Source organism: Bactrocera oleae, chromosome 2 (genome assembly GCF_042242935.1).
Source record: "Bactrocera oleae isolate idBacOlea1 chromosome 2, idBacOlea1, whole genome shotgun sequence".
NCBI classification, from domain to species: Eukaryota; Metazoa; Arthropoda; class Insecta; order Diptera; family Tephritidae; genus Bactrocera; species Bactrocera oleae.
The window spans coordinates 77,764,845-77,785,421 of record NC_091536.1 but is presented as its reverse complement, the minus strand read 5'-3'; the positions used below and the strand labels follow the sequence as shown (position 1 = coordinate 77,785,421).

Sequence of the window (20,577 nt, the reverse complement as noted above, 5' to 3'; positions counted from 1 at the left end):
TAATATGTATATATTATTGGAATTTTATTCGAAAAATAATTTTGAAGATATGAGCATAGACATTTTTTCTGAACGCTGTTTCCAGCATGTGTGAGGAAAATTTGTTCAAAATGCTGGACCGATCGACATGAAAATTTCCCAAGTCCTTCTTAGATATGTATGTACTGTACCATGTCAGATAATGATAGAAGAAATAAGAGTTTCGATAATAATTTATATTTTTTAAGTTTCTCTATTCCAAAACACAACTTTTTTTTGGGAAGCCGTCATTTTGTCAACAATCAAAATTTTGTTTAGTCCTTCGGCCATTACCTGTATTCATCGATAGTAATAATAAGATTTTGGATTTAAAATAGTATTGAGCAAAAAAGTCTGCCTTGCCGTCAGACACCTTTTTTCGGAGATCATCCTGGAGATCGATTATTAAAGTAGATAAAATTATTTTAATATAAATTCTATTTATAAAATTTCTCTTAAAAACAAAATCACAAAAAAACCTTTTTTCTGACTTGCAAATGGATAAAAGATTAGAGATTCCAAGGCATTGCTCGTATCCTTTAATTACAGGCGTTTCCTTAAAACAAGTATTTAAGGTCTCTATACTATTTAAGTAACATATTCACGTTTAATTTCTTGATGGTAGTTTGGTTGTACATTTTCGTTGCGCCATAAACTCGAGTTTTTTTGTCTATTCTGCTGCTTAAAATACAATTCATGAGTTTGTTGTTGAATTGTGAAAATATTTTCTTAAGCTCGTTTTATAATCAGAAACCCTTGATTTTGAAACAAAATTCGTTCGCAGATAAAAGAAATTGGACCGCTACGCTAAAAACAAAAAAAACAAAAAAATTGCGTGAAACTCTTCGAAACTTTTACAATTGTTAAACACCAAACTTTCAGCATGAGTTTATGACTCAAAGCTTTTAAATGCAAAATATGATATAGAAAGAATGAGCTATAACACTAATACAAAAAATTTATTTACTCAAAGAAAGTCTAGTATATTCAAAAAATAGTGTTTTCAAAAGCTACAAGCATATCTATAGTATCAAAATAGCTAGGCATAAAAAGTTTAATTATTTCTGTAAAAAATTATTAATGACAGCTTAAAAAAGAGTGAGAAATTAGTAGAAACAGTAAAATTTGAACATATCGGTTAATATACTATAATTTAGTTTTTTTTTACAATATTATCGTTATATTAGCTTAAAAGCTATTATTCGATTCAGTATGTCAAAACTATTTTATTGGCTAAAGCCCCAGGGTTTTTATCTTAGGAATTTATTTAATGTTTTCTCAACTCTTTTAAGTTTTGTGATGAAATATAATGCTTTTATGATTTATATGTTTATGTAGAGAAAAAGTAACGTACTAGCGCAATAATTAATATATTTAAAAACTAATTATTCCAAAATAATCCATTTTAAATCCAATTCTGCAGTAATAAATTCTGACAATTGTAATCCTTTTAACTAAGAATGTTGAGTAAAACCCGTAGAAAGATGACGAAATATTGTTTAAAAAATGTTGCTAATTCAGAGTAATAGTATATATGATCATATATTAATCTTGAATTGCATACGAATACAGTTATCGGGAATAAATTAAAGTGTTCAAAAAATGTTGTACCATTATGATCCCTTCAAGAATAACAGGAACCATTTCTACCATAGAACCTCTTACTGTACCAAAATATGTCAGACCTGAGTTCAGGAGGTTTTGACGTTTAACAATTGCTCTCTCATTTCCAGTGGAAGATGAGTTGTGCATCTCTTTATCTCTGGTTCCTAAATTATTTGTAACGGTTACAAGGAGATATATTATTAGAAGCCTTGTGTTAATAGTAAAAAAATCATTATTTTGCAGAACGATAGGTGTAACGAGAATATACCACGTCGCTTGAATAACCGACTTATGCAATAGAACATTCACTTTGTTACAGTTATGAAGTAAAACAGCGAAGTATAAAGCACTGTTATTTTCATTGTGGTTTTAAATTATGCAATCGAATATTTTTCATTGCAAAATTTGTGGAATCTTGCAGCCTAAACGAAACTCTTTTAAAAACCTCTTTCCACAAATATTACATAAGTAAATAAGCTGGCAACTACTCGCTTGAAATTTTAACATTTAAAGAAAAATATTTACTTTAAAGTGTTACATTAGCATGTTTTTATTTAGTTATGTACATACAAGTATATAGCTGGTCTGTGTGTATATTATGTATATATATGTTATATATGTTTTCATGTGTATAATATACAGGCATGTATTAATTGAGTATGTACAACGGCATAGGGCTTTCATATGTGATATATAAAACTATATACCCTTATTATATATATATAAAATGTTGTATATATGTATGTATATACTACACTTTTTTGTTTGGAAAATATGCTTATGTGTTAGCGCAATTATTTATATGTATAATATATTTGTATGTATGTGTGTGTATTTGTAAAAATTTACCAATTCTTCCATGGGCCAATCGCGTAAGTATTGCTTAATTAAACGCCGTATTATGGTGATTGTTGTTGCCGCTGCTGCTGCTTGTTGGTGATGCTTTGTTGGTATGTGATGGAGGGGCGCTGGAAAGCTTACGGCCACTGCAGTTGTCGCCGGCTGTCGTCTGCTGCCTGTTGTCCGTTCGCTGCTGCTGCTGCTGCTGCTGCTATTTATAACAACTGATTTGTTATTGTTGTTATATGATTTATATGTATGTGTATATAACTGTTTTATATGTAATAACGTCGTTTTATGTTTGTTAAAATAATTCAAAAGCAAAAACTGAAATTTACTTTTTTAATTATCTGGCAACTGTGTTTGTTGGCTGATCGCTTGTTGTTGTTGGATATGCTTGCTTGCAAAACTTTTTTGTCGCTTTATAACGTTTACTTGCTGCAAATTTTACGCGTTGCATGCCACACACGCTTACGTTGGCGGCATATGTGTCTTCAGTAGTTGTTGTTGTTGTGATTTTGGTTTAATTTCTTTAATATTTTGTTAATTTTTGCATTATTTTCTCTTAGATTGCACTTTATGTTTGACTACATATATATTTGTGTCTTTGTAAAATTCTAAAAACTGATTTTCGTATGCCAACTTATTTGTTTTTGTAATTTTTTTAATTTTTATAAATTATTATAATTTTTTTTGTTTGTATATATATGTTCTTTTAATATATATTTATAAGTTGTTTATTACTTTTGTATACTTTTTTCAACTCAATAAAAATATATGTATATGTGTGTGTATTTTTTTATTATCAACAAAAATGTTTAGTTTTCAAAAAACCTGCGAATAAGCGAAATTTTAGTGAATTTATTTTTGGGTACATTGTTTTCAAGCCAAAACCAAAAAAAAAATAATAATTTATCTTGGCCTATAGGCGGTCAACAAATTAAAATAAAGCATTTTGTTTGTCAAATTGACACGCATTTTCCAAATCGTACGTCGGGCAACGCGTGAAAATAATGCGTCCGCTGCGCTTTCTGGCGTCGGAGCGCGTTTTGCACCTGCTTGGAGGTCTTTGCTATATATGCGTAGATTTTTAGTTACACTTTAGGCGCGTTTTTGTGAAATGTGTCTTAGTTTTTATTTCCGCACACCGAAAAAAGCACCAAATCAGCACGTTGACGCATATAGAAAAAACAAATTTCGGTATAATAATTAAGCCAAAACTTTGTGTAGGCTTGCTTAATTTATACCAAATTAATGCTGACCGTGGCAGTTAGTTGAATTTTTTATTTACTTTCATTATTGACACGATTTTCTCATGAATAATTTTACTTTTGTGGTTGTTTTTTAATATATTTTTTTGTTAAAATTATTTGTGTGTGAAATTCACATTGAAATTTTCGAAATTGATACGTCGTTGGTGATAAATATTGTAAAAAAATATATTGGCGTGATTTCATTTCGTAATTTTCGATTTTAGACAATTTTATTTTAACCTTTTCCGATAAGAAATAAATGTGTTCAAAAATTCTTTGAGTGAAATTCGCTCTGAAACTTCCCAATTCATGCGTAATTTGCGATTATAATTGCCGAAATTATTTTGGAGTGATTTCATTTCATATTTTTCGATATTATAAATAATTAGCAAACAATTATTCTGGAGAGGAAAGTAATTTCTCTGAAAATTTTCATTACATGCGTCGCTGCTTATAAATACTACCAAAATTATTTTGGAGTGATTTCATTTCGCAATTTCTGTATAAAAAAATATTATCAATTTTTAATAAAAATAAAATAAATATTGCCAACAGTTATGTGAGTGACATTCACTCTGAAACTTCCCAAATTATGCGTCATTAGCAATTAATATTGCCAGATAGTAATTTTCAGTGATTCCATTTCATTATTTTGGATTTTAAAAAATATTGCCCAAAAATTCTTTTGCAGTGCATTCAGTTCATTATTTTCGATTTTAGAAAATATTGTTAAAAAAATTGCTTGGAGTGATTTCCTTTAATAATTTTTGATAGTTTGTTAAAAAAAAAATTATGTGTGAAATTCGCTCTGAGACACTCCAATTCATGCGTTATTAGTTATAAAGCACTCATGAATATTGCAATAATTATTTTAAAGTGATTTCATTTCACAATTTTTGATTTAAAAATATTTTATATCACCACTAAAAGTACCATAAAGCCGACCATCCATAAACAAAAATTCACGGAATTTTTTTTTAGATAAAACAAGAAATAATTAACGCTGGACCACAGACCAAGCGAGGGTGGTGTGGCGAAGCAAATAAAAAAGAAAATAAATCAAAACAAAAGCTCAGAAAAGATGACAAATATGAACAAGAAAAAATCAAAAAAAAAAAATGACAAAAATAAAAATCAACTAGCGACTCCTCGAAAAAAGGAAGAAAACAACAAAACTAGCAAAGAAAAAAATAACAAAATGTTGCAACGAAAATTTGGTGAAGAAAAAATTCATTACAAATGGAAATAAGTTGCCAAAAGTAAATTGCAATTTGCGTGCCCGAAAAGACAAGAGAAAGAAATAGCTGCTGCAAAATGGACAGGAGAAAGCGAGCAATACAAAAAAATAAGCTAAAAGTGAGTACAAAAAAGAAAGCAACAAAAAAATCATGGCAAGGAAAATAGTGTGCAGACTGACGGAAATTGAAAAGCTGAAAAAATAACGAAACGAAAAAATTCAACAAAATTAAAATAAACTGAAAATAAATGCAGACAAGAAAATACCTACCAAAAAAAAAAAAGTGAAAAAACAACAAAAAAAAGTCGCTCATTAACCGCCGTCGCTATTTCTACTATTTCTCGCACTACTTTGTTGTAATTCTCTGGCTACCGACAAACTGCGATTTTTGCCCAAAAAGCAAAACTAAATAGAAAGTAGAAAAAACTCAAGGAAGATGCTAGTAAGCGAGCGAATACCGCCGGCTAGTCCTGTCCAACGCGAGCGGTGGCAGCGCCAAGGTGCACCTTGTGGCATTGTGATTTTTTCTCGGGCATTCACAGGAGGGTTTGTGATATATGTATATATATGTGTATATGTGTGAGCTGAGTTAGCAAATGTTTCGTCAGACTATTGCGGGTGGCAGTTGGGGTCAAGCCGAAATGAAAACTGACAAAAATTCGTTGTCTACGCGCCGCTGCTTAGCATTACTCATTTTTCACAAGTAACTTTTTTTGTGGCTTGATAAAGTGGGAAAGCACACGGTTTTTTTGCTGAGCATTAACTATGCGCTTTAAATTCGGAGTACTCGAATACAACGAAAACAACAGTTACTCTTAGTTGTAATGGTTAATGACCACCATTTTGGCACTGCCGCGTTAATTGAAAAGTTGTGTGAGGAATTTTAACAATTCGTTGTTGTTGTGACATGGTTGCAATTCAAAATTATATTACTTTTTTTTTTACAGGGAAATTGAAAATTATTTTGTTTTAGTATTGTTTATTATTATTTTAATTTTAAATTTAGTTACTAAGAATTTTATAGTTATTTCCTGTTTTATAATGTTGTGAACCAACGTAATCTAAATTAAAATTTATTTTATTTATAAGTGTCACAGTGTGGAAAATGCCTTGTTGTGTCTTTTTGATTATTTAATTTACTAAATTTTTCAATCTGCTTGCATTTAATCTTCTTCTATTATATATTTATTGTTTTAATTTTTTTAAAATTATTTTTTTATTTATATTTAATACGCTATTTTAGTTTATTTTAAATTAAATAGTATGAAACTTTTTATATCGTTTTCTTTTGATTTAATTTATTATATTTTATTCGAAATTTTTTATTAAATATTTTTTAATACAATTTGGTTTAGTCTTATTGCATTTAATTTTTCTCTTTTTTTGATTTATATTTTTTTAAAATAAATTTTATTTTCTTAAAAAAAATTTTACTTCACAATTTTAGTTTATTTTAAATTAAATTAGTTTTATTAAAATATTTCTTTAGTTTTCTCTTGGTTTATACTCTGTATTTTTATTTAAAATATTTTTTTATCCAATTTGGTTATTTTGTGTTATCTAATTAAAATTTTTATAAAAAATATTGTTTAATATAATTAAAATATATTATTTATAATATTATAATATATTTAAATTTTTAGTTTTTTTTTTAACATTTTGCTCAGTTTTGCACTTAATTGTATTTTTTTGTTTTTTTATGATTGTTTTCCTAATATTTCTGTTTGGTTTAATATATATATGTAATCATTATCTTTTACTTCATTTTAATATTGTGTGATTTTGGATTAGTCAAGAATTTTTTCTAGTTAATTTCTTTTAAATTTATATTTATTTTAGATATTCTTAAGTCATATAAATCAGAGATAAACATTTTCCACACATTTAACACTTGTTTCTGTTGTACTTTACATTTATATTTTTACTTTCAAATCCACTTATTTGCTTCTCTAAGAATCTTATCCAATATTTATTCGTAATTGAAAGTAAAACGCCTCAAACGGTAAAATCACAATCAAAATTATGAGAATTGCCATACGAAATAATTTAGAACCTTCGTTGACTAATAGTAAGATTTACGAGCGTGGCATTTGAAATATTTTTAAAACAATTCCAATTGAAAAAGAACACTGGCAAAGATGAGAGCTTTATGTTTCGAATCGGCGATGGTGAGATTCCTAATGAGTTTTACAATTTTTTCGGAAAAGAATATTAGTTAGTGTTGAATTTACGTATCATAATCTTTATCTTTCGAAAAACTGCTGGTATGTTGTAACTTCGAGCTCACGTTAAATAATATGCCCATTTCTTTAAGATTTCGTAGAAGAACATGAAAAGATAATCTAGCTCAACCGACTTACTCTCGATAAAATTTGTATGCTGAAAGCACTGAGTCAAGAAATTGCTCAGAGTCTACTGGGATAAATTTGATTCGCTGATTTTTCTTTGAAGGTTGTTATAAAACAGTTTACACACATTTTATTTTCGATATGATATGTAGGTTTTAAAAGTACTATTTTGAAAAAAAATTTTATTTTTTGTTAAACTGGAGTATTTTTTTAGACCTCTAGGCACTGCAGATATCATTCCCACCTTAATATATATGTAAAATTTCTCTAAAGAAAAAATCTTTTTTGGGGTAAAGTTTCCTTTCGTTGAGACAAAAATGTTTATTTTTATAGTATTTCACTTTGGTCAAAAAAGAAATAATAGGTTGAATTCACAAGATTTAGACATATATTATTGAATTAATGCAGTAAGAGAGGCTTGTTATGAAGTACTTTTTAATTTCACTAATTTATTTTTAACAATAAAATGAGACAGGTTGAAATAGCAGAGCTGGACTTTTAGCAGACCTCAAGGTCATACCAAAAAGCGCGCTCGCAAATTGAAAAAACTTCTGTGAAGAATTGAATTTCTAAACTTTGGAAAACGAGAAATTCTAAAATAACCACTATTCGTTAGGAATAAATGGACAACTAAACTGAATGAGATACAAATTAACAACATAGACCTTAACCGAGAGAGCTTTTATAATCTATATAAAATGTACATATGTGATCGAGCATTATTCAATAAATGGTGAAGGCCGTCTTTAATTATCTCACATTATTTCAATATAAAAATTGCTTGATCGTAATTTTGATCAACTTGAGTTAAACGCTTAAAGATTTTGGCTGATCTTAAACAAATACAACTAGCATAAATTCTAGTTTGCATAGTATATTTAGGGCGAAGTCTGGAAGAGACTTGAAATAAACTTTGTGTATGTAGTAAGCAGAAAATATTATTTGGAGAGACTGTGAAGGGGATTAATAATTATCTGTTCAAACGGTCAAGTTTTGATCATGAACTAGACATATGTTTAGAGTCGGTATTTTATTAAAGTACAAAAAAAAGTTGCCATTGTCTTAGAATTTAATAATTTTATTTTAAGACCATGCGGGGTTGGAAGTTTAAAGTTTGTCTCGTGAAAGTTAAGAAATTTTGGCAGCGCAAATTCTTTATCTGACATTTTAATCTCGGAAAAGAGGTTGGATTTCATGTTATAATTTATTTTATATTATTTCCGATGTAGCTCTGACATATATATATTTAATACTTGCAAGCATGCAACATTCAACAGTTAATCTCACATTCAACACTGCCTAAAGACCAAAGTATTTGAAGCGCGTCACTTTCATTGGATATTAATTTGGATTTGTAAACAATTGTTGATGAAACGTTATCTATTACAGAGACACATTTCATAATTTTAGGGTTTGACGCTGGAATTCAAGCCTCAGCATTTCTTATAGCACATTATTTTAGGACAATTTGCCACACACATATTTGGCGTATTTATTTTTGTTATTTTATGTTAACACTAAAGCATTAAATTTTGCAAATAATTTGACAAAATTTATAAATTTTATTATTTAATTATTTTTTTATTTAGGTTTAGTAATTATTAGTTTTAAACGATTGAGTTCTCAGCATATAACCCATGCGCTTACGCTTTGTTTACTTTTATTTATGGCAAAACACTTGAACTCGCAACTTGATTCCCGTTATAAAATTTATTTGGCGCTCTAAATTTTCTTAAGCACATATTTTATTTGAATACTTTTTCCCATATAATATTTATTTTTTGTGAAGCTTATTGCAATTGCACTGTGGGTCACTGCACATTTATTTGTGATTTTCAATTTGCAATCAAATCGACGAAAATTTATTTTCAATTATTAATTTTATTTTCGAAATTTATTGTCGGAACTTAAAATCACAAATGAAAGAAATCAATAACTGTAAAAAATGCACTAAATATTGTTGACGCGTTGTTAACGCCACACCATCACCGACTGTTCAAAGAACGACGCAGGCAACGAGAAAGCAGGAAAACGCTCGACAAGTGTAAAATTAAGTAACAATCGTGAAAATAACGTGAAAAATAGCCATCAAATATAATAGTAATAGTAACAACGTCAACGGTGCGCCGGTACGCGTACGCGACTGCACAACAGAACAGAACAGAACATTTGAGTGGCGACGGCGCGCTGATTCGCGGTACACGACGCATACGACGCGCGGTGTTTTGCGTGCGAATGGTGAGTGATGATGATGGTGGCGGCGGCGGTGGCGGTTGCACGGCGGCGTGCAGCAGAGAGGGTGGTGGGCAGTGAAGGTGGTGCTGCGACGCGCTGCATAGCAATAAAATAGCGTATGCACTGTGGGCTGGTGTGCAGCGCGGCGAAATGTTTTGTGCGGCGCGCGCGTGTGTGTGTGTGCGTCTTAAGAATTGTCAAAATTTGCGTAGTATGTAAAGCGTGTTGTATTTTTTCGATTTTTTTTTTTAAATAAATTTTTTATTTTTTTTTTGACGTTGACCGACGGCGGTGCTAGCAACAGTGGAATAACACAAGCTTGCGGTGTTGACTTTGAATAGACTTTGTTATGCCGTTATGCCTAGTGTTTGTTATTGTTGTAATTGTTTAACACTGTAGCTTGTTCTTACTGCGGCACGCAAAAATGCGAATTGCAACAAGCGCGCTAGTAGCGGAAGTATGGCGCGCTCGCGATGGACAGACGCGCGTCAAAAGAATAAATTCAATTTCCTTCTTTTTTGAGCAGCTACCACTGCCACTGGCACGGCTGCCATTGCTGTTGCAGTTGCTTACGCTGCTGCTGTTGCTGCTGCTACTGCTCACAAGCACAGTTGCGCGCACACACGCACACACACATACACAATATTCACATACATGCAAGCGGTATTGGACAGCGTGTGGCGAACGCATTCTACGCACTCACGCACACATACATGCGCACGGCCACTGCACTCACGCGATTTTGCACAATTTCGACAACATTATTAATTATTGTTTGCGTTGTTGTTGCATTACATGGTGCTTTTAATTTTTGTGTTTTTGCTTTTTGCGCGCGTGTGTGCGTTGTTATCGCTTTCGTTGCTGCATTGTTGTTGTATTGTGGTCAACGCCGCGTTTATCGCTGTGTCTGTTGTGTCTTTAAATGTTGTGAATTTATTAAAAGAAATTCGTAATGTGGAAACTGATGCTTTGAGGCGATTTTTTTTTTTCTAGAAAAGTCAAAGCGGCGCTGCTTCAGTGACAACTACACAAGCATCATAATAACAATTGCACCAACAGCAGTCAAAACACTAACACATTTGCGCGCAAGAGCTTGAGCAACAATCTTTTATTGTAAATTAATAAAAATACTTTACTATTGCTGGACGCGCGATCGGACGCTACTCGGATCGACTCGGGCCGCGTCCGAAAATGCGTTCCGTTGCATATCGGATGCGTTGCGTTTTTGCGACTGCCGAGCCGACTCGACTATAAAAATTATATCACAACACAAAGTGCGCGGCGACGCAGCTACGAGCGACAGACGTCGAGTAGTACGCGGCAGAACGCGCGCGCTGCCGTTGCATATCATCAACAGTGCGCGAGGTGGGGCAGGACGACAAAGAAGGAGGCTAAGTATGGCCGAAAAAAAGTTATACTTAAGCAACGATGCAATGGCAGAGCGGCATGGCGCGCTTACATCCACCAATGCAAGCAATGGCAGCTAGAATGCACGATTGGCGCGCTGCAGCGAATGCGGTGACAAGATGAAATAAAAAAGTATATTGCAATTTGCTCAGTAAAGAGCGCAAGCGAGAGCTTTGCCCGCAACAGAACAAAGAGCGCCTGGAGCATGGCGCGCTGCGGTAGTGAGTAAGAATGCAGTTTTTTAGCATGTGTGGCGGGCGGCGCACACCAGCATGAATGACATTGCCAGCACGCAAAGCGCAATGAAATCGAAACACCCGTCAGAAGTACAAAAAGTGCTCACGGTATTTTTATTTTGTACATATATTTTTAAGAATTTTTCGAAGAACCCGCTGCATTTTTAACTCATTGCACAAACCTCAACGCTCTCATTAATTAAGCGGCGAGAGCCAATAAGAACGGTAAAAAATGCATTGCAAAGAACGCGCACTGTTGAGTGGTGCTCTATTTGGAAATGGGGAGAATCCGCAACACTAATGGCTTTGCGCTCTATATATTTAATATAAAAAAACGGCAAAAGGCGTGCTTGTATTTGTAAGTCAGCAGACAACATTGGCGCTCAGAACACAACAGTCACCGCAAAAACACACGAAAGCATACCATACATGCGAGCGCAACACGCTAATGAATCAAGTTGTGTAAAAAAAAAACTCGCACACACACATACAAATAAAGAGATGAAGTAGAAAAATTGCACAAAGCTTACAAATACAAACAAAAAACATATGTACTGGCATGTGACACCACCAATGCATTGAGTATAAATGCACACTTGCACACAAGCTGCCCCTCAGCGCGCACCTCACGCCAACAGCTCATGCATAGAACGTCACTAAATGGTCTACCAACTCACTCACTCACTGCGTTGCGCTCGGCCACGGCCAACACCGTGCGCTAGCTGCACAACTACAGTGTGCTCACCAACTCATACCTGGCGCTCACTCAATTTGAGTTAAAAAATTTCAACGATTTTTTATTTCAACCATTCAGCGAAGCCAGCAGACTAGATGGGGTGTAAAAAAGCGTCAGGACACACCGCAAGCAAGACCGCGCTTATGTGTGTGCGCGCACAAAAATTACCAACACATTCACACGCGCTCACTCACTCACTCAAGCGCCTGCATTGACGCTTACACTGTTGTCGCACCACTACAAGCGCCTGCAACTTCAGTGGCAATGTGCGTGTGTGTGTGTGTGTACTTGTAATGGCGTGAGTTTGCACCACAAGCTCTGCTGCTGCTTGCCTCGACCGCGCAGTCGCTGCTAGAATTTTTTCAAAGTTCTTTGTATTGGTTGAGTTGGCGCGCTGGGTGGAAAAGTATGCGCTTATTGCAATTTTTTACTTGGCACCAACACAGAGTGCATAAGAAAAGACGAAAGAGAACTACACTGGATACTCTTTCTCAGCTTTATGTGCCCTCTGAAGGCTGGAAAAAAATTCTGCAATATCTCAACATTTACAAAACATTTGCTCACTACGAAGAGCATACCTTCCGCTATTCGCCATCTCTTACCCATAGAAAAATGTCATAGCGCATTTAAACGCCTGCTCTTGTTTGCTTCTTTCTGTATTCTCTTATTACAAGTCGAAATCAACGCACTCAAACCCCTGCGCATTGCACTCGTGCCAAAATATGCGCCCATACATACACACACACACAAATGCGGTGCGCTTTTGATTACTGTTCTAGCTTGTGGTAATGAGTATCAAGCCGCTAATAAGAATGAGTATTTATTTATATTTGGCGTACATGAAGAGGCGTAAACTTTTTTGCTAAGTTTTCGTGATTGGAAAATTAATGCATTTACTCGTGTTTCTGTGGGGTTGTTGTTGTTGTTTTACTAGGCAATCACTCATTCTGAATTGTTAGAGTTGCATTTTAATGAAATATCTATTTGTGCCAAGACATCGAAATGTAAAGAAAGTTGAGCGCAAGTAGTTGTTGGTTGTAGCTCTCAAAGAATATTGGCTAAAAATAAGTAAAAAAGCTATAATAAATCAAAGGTTTATTTTAAATAGGTAGGAAACCCCATCATTATCGTTAGGAGTAGATATATTTTGAAGCGCACTGTGTTTTAGGGAGGGGCTTTAATTTTGGAACCTCAACTTCAACAACTTTTACATATTGATTTAATGCATTGTAGGAACTAACTATACTGAAGATAAACGCCAACTTATATGCCAGCCCACATAGATTTTGCTTCAAGTATAATATAATCTGTAGTGAAATATAAGACTTCAAAAGTTTATTTAAAATGTTAAAAATATTACTATTTTGATAAAGCAATAATTGAACAGATTTTTTTTCTTTTTTAATTTACTGAAAACGTGTATTTTCTCGCTAAGTTTATTGATATTAAACCCTTGAATAAAGTAAATTTAAAACAAAATGCCAATAACAAAAGAGAAGCGAGCACCCCAACATCTAAATATAATTAGTTTATTCCTTAAACCCCAAAGAATATTTAAACCCTTACCGTAGTTTATGAACCATATTCATGAATATAAGTAGAGTAACTTTCGCAGAGAAGGGGGCCTAACATTTTTTTTACTTCAGTGAGAAAATACAATGAATACCAAAATCACTAATAAGTTGGAAAGCGAAATATTATGACATCAACCATAAAAAGCTTAATGTATAAAGTCTATATTTCATCTATATCAATGCAAAAACAAAAAGATATATTTTTATACATAAGTCATTATAACCAGCCAAATAACTAGTCGCTAGTAAGTTATTTTCGATTTGTTCAAGGAATGAATTCCGAAACATCGATTTTCGTTTTGCATATATACATATCAAAGGCATACAGGTTTGCTTGAAGAGTTTCTGCTCTCACCAAGAAATAGCACTACTAGTTCCATATTTGTTTTTCTCAAGTTGGTACATATGTCGTGAGAACACAAGCAAAGTAATATTTGAAGTTGACGTGTCAGAGTATTTTTTTAATATAGAGTAAATTGAATATCGCGCAGTGATTAGCTACTTTACATTAAAAGGTTTAAAAGCAAAGGATATTTATAAACAATTGTTAGAAGCCTCAACTTCAAAACGCAGTATTGAATTTTGGGCTGGTGAATTTAAACGTGGTCGTACGAGACTTGAAGACGATCCAACGAAGGATAACCAAAAACGGCAGCCACACCACATATCATTGAGCAAGTTCATAATAGTGTTAGTAAAGTTTCAAGTTTGATTAAAAAAAAAACAGTATTTTTTCAACTCTTCAACTAACCTGTATACATATTTGAAAATATCGCGTAAATTTGATGTTGATCCGGCAAATAGTTTCGGATATTTGTGATAATTTTTTAACATACTGCAATTGATTATCAAAACTTTAAACACATTTTTCTCCAAACGAATTTTTCAGAGTGGATGAGTTAAATTGTTCCGTAAAGGCTGGACCGATCGGTTTGAAGTTTTTACACCACCTCCTGAGATATATTTGTTAGGTAATGTTGCAAGAAATAAGATTTTAACAATAATTTCGAATATCAACGCGACTCCCAAGTGTAACTTTTCACAAAAAACGACTTTTTTTTGGGAAGCTGACATTTTGTTAAAAATCAAAGTTTTGACTTGTCTTTCGATCATTACCTGTATTCATATACAAGTATATATCAAAAATCCAACCATTTTTCGGAGGTCCTCCTTGAGATTGGCTACGCGATCGAGGAGATCCCCAATTTTCACAAAATTTATCGCTTATTATTAAAGTATATGAAATTCTGTAAATGTACTATGTTTAATTTAATTATTAAAAAAATGCCTTTTAAAAGAAATCCCAAAAATGCGCGTTTTTCCTGACCTGCAAGTGGATATAACCACTTAGCACAATAGTGTTCACCAGCTTAATATAAAATAATATAATCTAGCTCTGTCTGACTTAGAACTACTTGAAATCATAGCTATAAAATAATAATTACTAATAAGTATGGGATAATAATGATTATTTTTGGTTGGAGAAATTTTTGCTAATTTTTAGGAATCGTAAAGGTATTTAAAAAATGTTTTTGTATCACTCGTCGTGAATTTATTGTAAGTTTATAGTATGCTAATTAAAGTTTTGTGAAACTAACGAACATCGAAATAAATGCTTAAAATCGGAAGCGTTATTGGTAAATTAGGCCCGGGTATGCAAAAGTAAGTGGTAAAAAAATTGAACCGATAAGCTGCACTTCATAAAATATAGTCATTATATGACTGTGTATCAGATTATTGGTTCAAACATTACGTTTCAAAATAAAATAATGCGCACTAATTAAATCTGAAATAAACAACATTCCAATAATTTTCTCGTAAGTTATTTGGAAAAAAGTTGCAGAGCTTTATAAAATCCCTTTGTATGTAAGTAAAAAATTTTTTACAATAAAGTATATTGCGAAAAAAGAATTTTACAACCCAATACTCTTTATCTATTCAATCTAAATGATAACCATAATGAGTACAAAATCTTTACATCTCTTGTACAAAAGTGTAACTTGCAATCTTAAGTATTATCTTTTCCGCTTGCCTACCTCAATAAAGCGGGTGTAAATTCTAGAAATCTTGCTCACGGCAAGTAAAATACTCAAAATTCAAACAAAACGCACTCAAAGCAGACTCTCAAACTCTCACAGCAACAGCGCTCCACAAAAGAAGCACAAAAAAAGCGTCCACCAAAAAGTGCATTTCCTCTGCTTGCAATTGCTTGAGTGTGTTTGTGTATGAGCATGTGTTAGTGAGTCTTTTGCGCTGACAAGTTTTTGTGCGTGTGAGTGTGCTTGCATTTCGCGATTAGTATCTGAAAATACAGCGTGGTGAGTTCGAAAATGAGCTACGCTTTGTTGTAGTTGTTGTGTATGTGTGTTGGTGTTATTTGCTTAAGAACTTGACTCAAACTCAAACGAGTTTGCAATTTGCACTAATTATGAGTAAATGAGTTTGTGGGCACAATAATATTTAAGGTGAGTGTGTTTTAATTGCGGAGTGGGAGAGAGAGAGGAAGTGAATCGACTGCGCAGTTGATTAAAATATATTAAGTTTCTTGAAAAAAAAAATTGAAAATTGAAATTATTAAAAAATATTATAATTACAATATAACTTTTGAGTGAAATTTTTGAAAAAAAAATGTTTTTGAAAAAAAAAAGTAATAATAATTGAAACGATTAAAAATAATTTTTGAGTGAATTTTTTGAAAAACAAAAAAAATATTTTGAAAAAAAAGTAATAATAATTGACACGATTAAAAATAATTTTTGAGTGAATTTTTTTGAGAAAAAACATTTTTTATAAGGCCAAAAAATTATTGAAAAATTTTTATTAAAATTCCTCAGCAATTTTCGAGCGTCAAAGCCTACTCTTCAGGGTCTTTGCAGTCTCTATATGTTTGTATGTATGTTTCTTGAAATTTCTTTGCGAAAGATTAGCGAAGATACGCTAATCATATGTAATCTTAGAGCTTTGGGTGTGCCAAAACAACAACAACAACAACTATTTAAATAGCGCTATAAAACGAAAATAGCAACAGTAGCTACAACAACAAGCGTATTAAAAACTAAGAACTGAAGTAAAAGGAGGAAGAGGTGTAGGGGTAGGCAAACGAAAATCAGTGACGATGACGCTGACAATGACGAACGCGAACGGGCTGGGAAGCCAATTTGCCAGTGGCGGCTCGCTGCCTAGCCAACAACATACTCATATATGTATTAATATAAATATGTATGTTTGTATGTATGTGCTTCGCTAGTAGCTTGACTAACTGCGACGTCAGGCAGACAACGACCTGTTTGACACTCGTTCAAGGTATTATCGCATTTTTTACAGTTGCTTTGCGCTTATTTTTTTATTTCATTTCATTTTTTTTTTTATTGTTTCTGTTGTTACTTGCCGTTGGGCTGACACTTATATTGTTGTTGGCATTGCTTTTACTAGCGAGCTTGTTGCTAGTTGCTGTTGCTGGCAGCAAGCATTGTTAAACAATTACATTAAGTCGCCAACTGCTCAATGAACAACAGTAAGAATAACAATAACAAAAGTAACAACAACAATAACAACAACCATAACAACAACACCAGTAACAACAACAGCACAATAAACATATACTCCAAATTGTTTAATAGTAAAATAATCGCCAGCAGTAGGCGCGCAAATAAAACAAGAACAACAACAACAGCAACGACAACAAATCACTTTTCATTTACAAGTACAGCTGTCGGCCGCAGCCGCAGCCGATACGGCAATCGCCGGAATGATTACCCATTTCCATAGCACATACATATCACTTGCCAGCGATAAGACATTGCAAAACGATGATAATGGCTGAGGCTAATGCGACAATTGAAACAAGAACAAAAGCGCGTAATGAGCGCTGAGGCGAGTGTGGGTTGTGTGTAGCGAAGGAGAGTTGATGAAATCTTTGCTTATCGCTATAATTTCGATTATTATATTGTAATTTTCGTGATTATACATTTTTTTCGATTTTTATTTTATTTCGAAAAATTTTCGAAACCATAAAAACTTATGAAAAATAATGAAAGTTGAAAAAGATATTAGTTACTTGATAGGGATGCCATTTCATATTTAATATAACAAAATATTTTAATGCAAAATTTGTGTTTAATATAATATAAAAAATCCAAATAATAGTTACTCTGATTTTTTAAGCAATATATGTAGTTTGAGAAGCGTTGCCATACTATTTTATATCTAATATATTCACAAAATCATTGTTCACCTTCCTACATTTTATAATAATAATAAACCCAACGATTACCCTCCTCCCGCCCAACCGACGCGAGGGGCGCAATCCGCATACGTGCGGAATTAGCCGAGTCAGAAAAGGCAAGAGAGTTTTTTAAGTGTTGAGATCTAAAACTGCTCAGCTACAGAAACAAAAATTTCAACAGCTAAGATCTAAAGTTACAATATAATAAATTGTTACATTTTCATTTATTAAGAGAAAACAATAAAGTCTTTATAATTTTGAAAAGTGAGTCAGATAAGTCAAATGTGCTGGAATGAGAATTAAAATCATGACATATACGGCGGAATGGCTCGTTTAGTTCAAAATTTGATCTACAGGATTTTAGCAGTAAAGGTCTAAACTGCCTCGAAAGGCGAACCGGGATATTAAATTAAATTTCAGACAGGAGAAAAGAACTGCAAACAGTTCCATTCAAAAGTTTCACTAAGAATATTATGCCAAGCATTTCCCTACGACTAGAAAGTGTAGATTTATAAGTTTTAAACGACTAGTGTATGGAGGTAGACTTACCCTAGCATCCCATCGGAAATGCGCTAAGGCGAAAAGTAAAAATTGTTTTTGAACCGACTCTAACTTGTCAGAATGGATTTGGTAGCTAGGGTTCCATACCACAGAGCCATATTCCAATATAGGTCTAACCAAAGTTGTATAAAGTGTTTTAGTAATATACGGATCTCTAAATTTTTTAGACCAACGTTTAACAAAACTGAGGACAGCTTTTGCTTTCAAGACCATGGTATCAATATGAAGACTGAAATTAAGCTTAGGGGCCATATTAACTCCCAAATCAACATAGTTTAAAACTTGCTCTAGAATATGGTGTTTTATTACATAAGAAGAGGGGTGCACAGATCTACGGGAAAAGCACATCGTCTTACATTTATTGAGATTCAATGGCAAATCATTTCTATCACACCATGCAACCAAATTGTTTAAGTCTGTTTGCAACAGACACCTTTGCTCAGTTGAAGTGTATGATTTAAAAAGCTTTACATCGTCAGCGTATAATAAAATTTTTGAGAATTCTATTACTGAAGAGATATCGTTAATAAACAACAAGAACAGAATCGGGCCAAGATGACTACCTTGCGGAACACCAGAAGAAACATTAATTGTATCTGAAGGTGTATCCTCAAATATCACTCGTTGTGTTCTATTATAAAGATAGGAAGATACCCATTGAAGGAATCTTGGCTGAAAGCCCAGCAGATCAAGTTTATGTATGATAATCGAGATATTTACTTTATCGAAAGCTTTGCTAAAGTCTGTGTATATAACATCCGTATGCTTTTGTTCCCTAAAACCCAATGATACATGGTTTACAAATTCAAGTAAGTTGGATATAGTCGAGTTCCCTTTACGAAATCCATGCTGAGATGAGGAAATTAACGGAGAAATCGAAAAGGTTATATGGTCAATGATGATAGCTTCAAAAAGTTTAGGTATAACTGATAGTTTTGCGATACCTCTATAGTTTTCAATGTTAGATCTAAATTCACTTTTATGCAAAGGGATTATACATTGCAATTGCTAGTTGGCTAAAAATATCAATTCTTAAAATTTTTTGTTAATTATTAATCTATCTTTTAGCAGCCAAAGCGTGGCTGGGTGGCCTTATGTCTTTTTGTTTACAATAATAAACATTTATTAAAGACTTACTTTTTATAAGCATAGTAGTTTAAATACTAAGGAAGTCTGATAAGCCATAAATATTAAAAACTCATTTTAGTTTTTTTTAGTAAAAATAGCTTTAACTAAAAAAGGTTACAGGGTTGCCAAATTGTTCACTGTTTTACTATTAAATACCACATATTTATTGCAAAACGAATTTTTGGTATTATACACGAGAAGTTGAGCTCAGAAAATTGTTTAAATTAGAAAATGCGTTATATATGTATGTATCTCACAGTTAGTGTTGCCATATTGGTTTGTTTTAATTTTACCATTTTCGAAGTAAGTTCTATCTCTGCGCACACAAGGAAACAAAATTATAATTTGCTATTAAAACTATGTAATATTCATTTAAATGTAAACTTATTATATAGAGTTGCTACTTTTTTATATAAAAATTTTAAAGATATCTGTTTGTTTCTGATGCCACATTATTACTTCGACCACGCAGCATTTAAATGCACAAACTCTAATTTAAATGAATAGTTTATTAACTTAAGGCAGTCCATCAGCAAATACAGCAATTAAATGGCAAGTATGTTAACGAGTTCCGTAAAATTTTTTTGCTCAAATTATTTTTTCTACTTTAAAATTTAAACAATTTAGTACATAGGTCGATTTACAAAAAAGATATATTTTAAGAATTAAATAAAATAATGTTGCCACCTACTGTTAAAATTAATTATAAATTCTTATGAAGCTTTACGAAGAAACTATATTGTATAAATAAAATAAAATGGTGTTACCACCCTTGTTAAAATGCAATATGCATTCTTATAAACTCACTCCAAGAAAAGAATTTATAATTTATAATATATAGTTTTGATAATATTATGCAGACAAATTCAAAAACAACTTAACATATTTAAAACATTTTAAATAAAAAAATATATATTAAATAAATAATAGAGTTACCAACTTGTAAGCTTCCATATAAATTTTTTTCTGAAAATTCTTTTTAATATGCTTTCAGAAATATATTTTTGGACCCTATAACTGTTCGAAATGTTAATGCAAATTTTGTAATTTGGGTGGCAACGCTGGATGTCATATAATAGAATAATATTAAACTATTATCTGTTCTCTGCGGTATTTATTGTAATATAATATAAAAAATTTTATTTAAATAATAAAACCAAAAAACGTTCAAACA

The 20,577-nt window shown here is 32.3% G+C and overlaps 1 protein-coding gene across 3 annotated transcripts in view; it reads right to left on the bottom strand.

Moving 5' to 3' along the window:
* Positions 1-20,577, bottom strand: part of Eip93F (Ecdysone-induced protein 93F) — a 237,373-nt gene that overhangs the window by 98,288 nt on the left and 118,508 nt on the right. The window contains exon 1 of one of the 3 annotated variants that reach the window (XM_014230387.3): positions 2,473-3,143. The exons of the other annotated variants lie outside the window; for them this stretch is intronic. The gene's annotated coding sequence lies outside the window, so the exon portion shown is untranslated. Of the gene's footprint in view, positions 1-2,472; positions 3,144-20,577 lie in introns of those variants that run through there. 3 annotated transcript variants of the gene reach the window in all.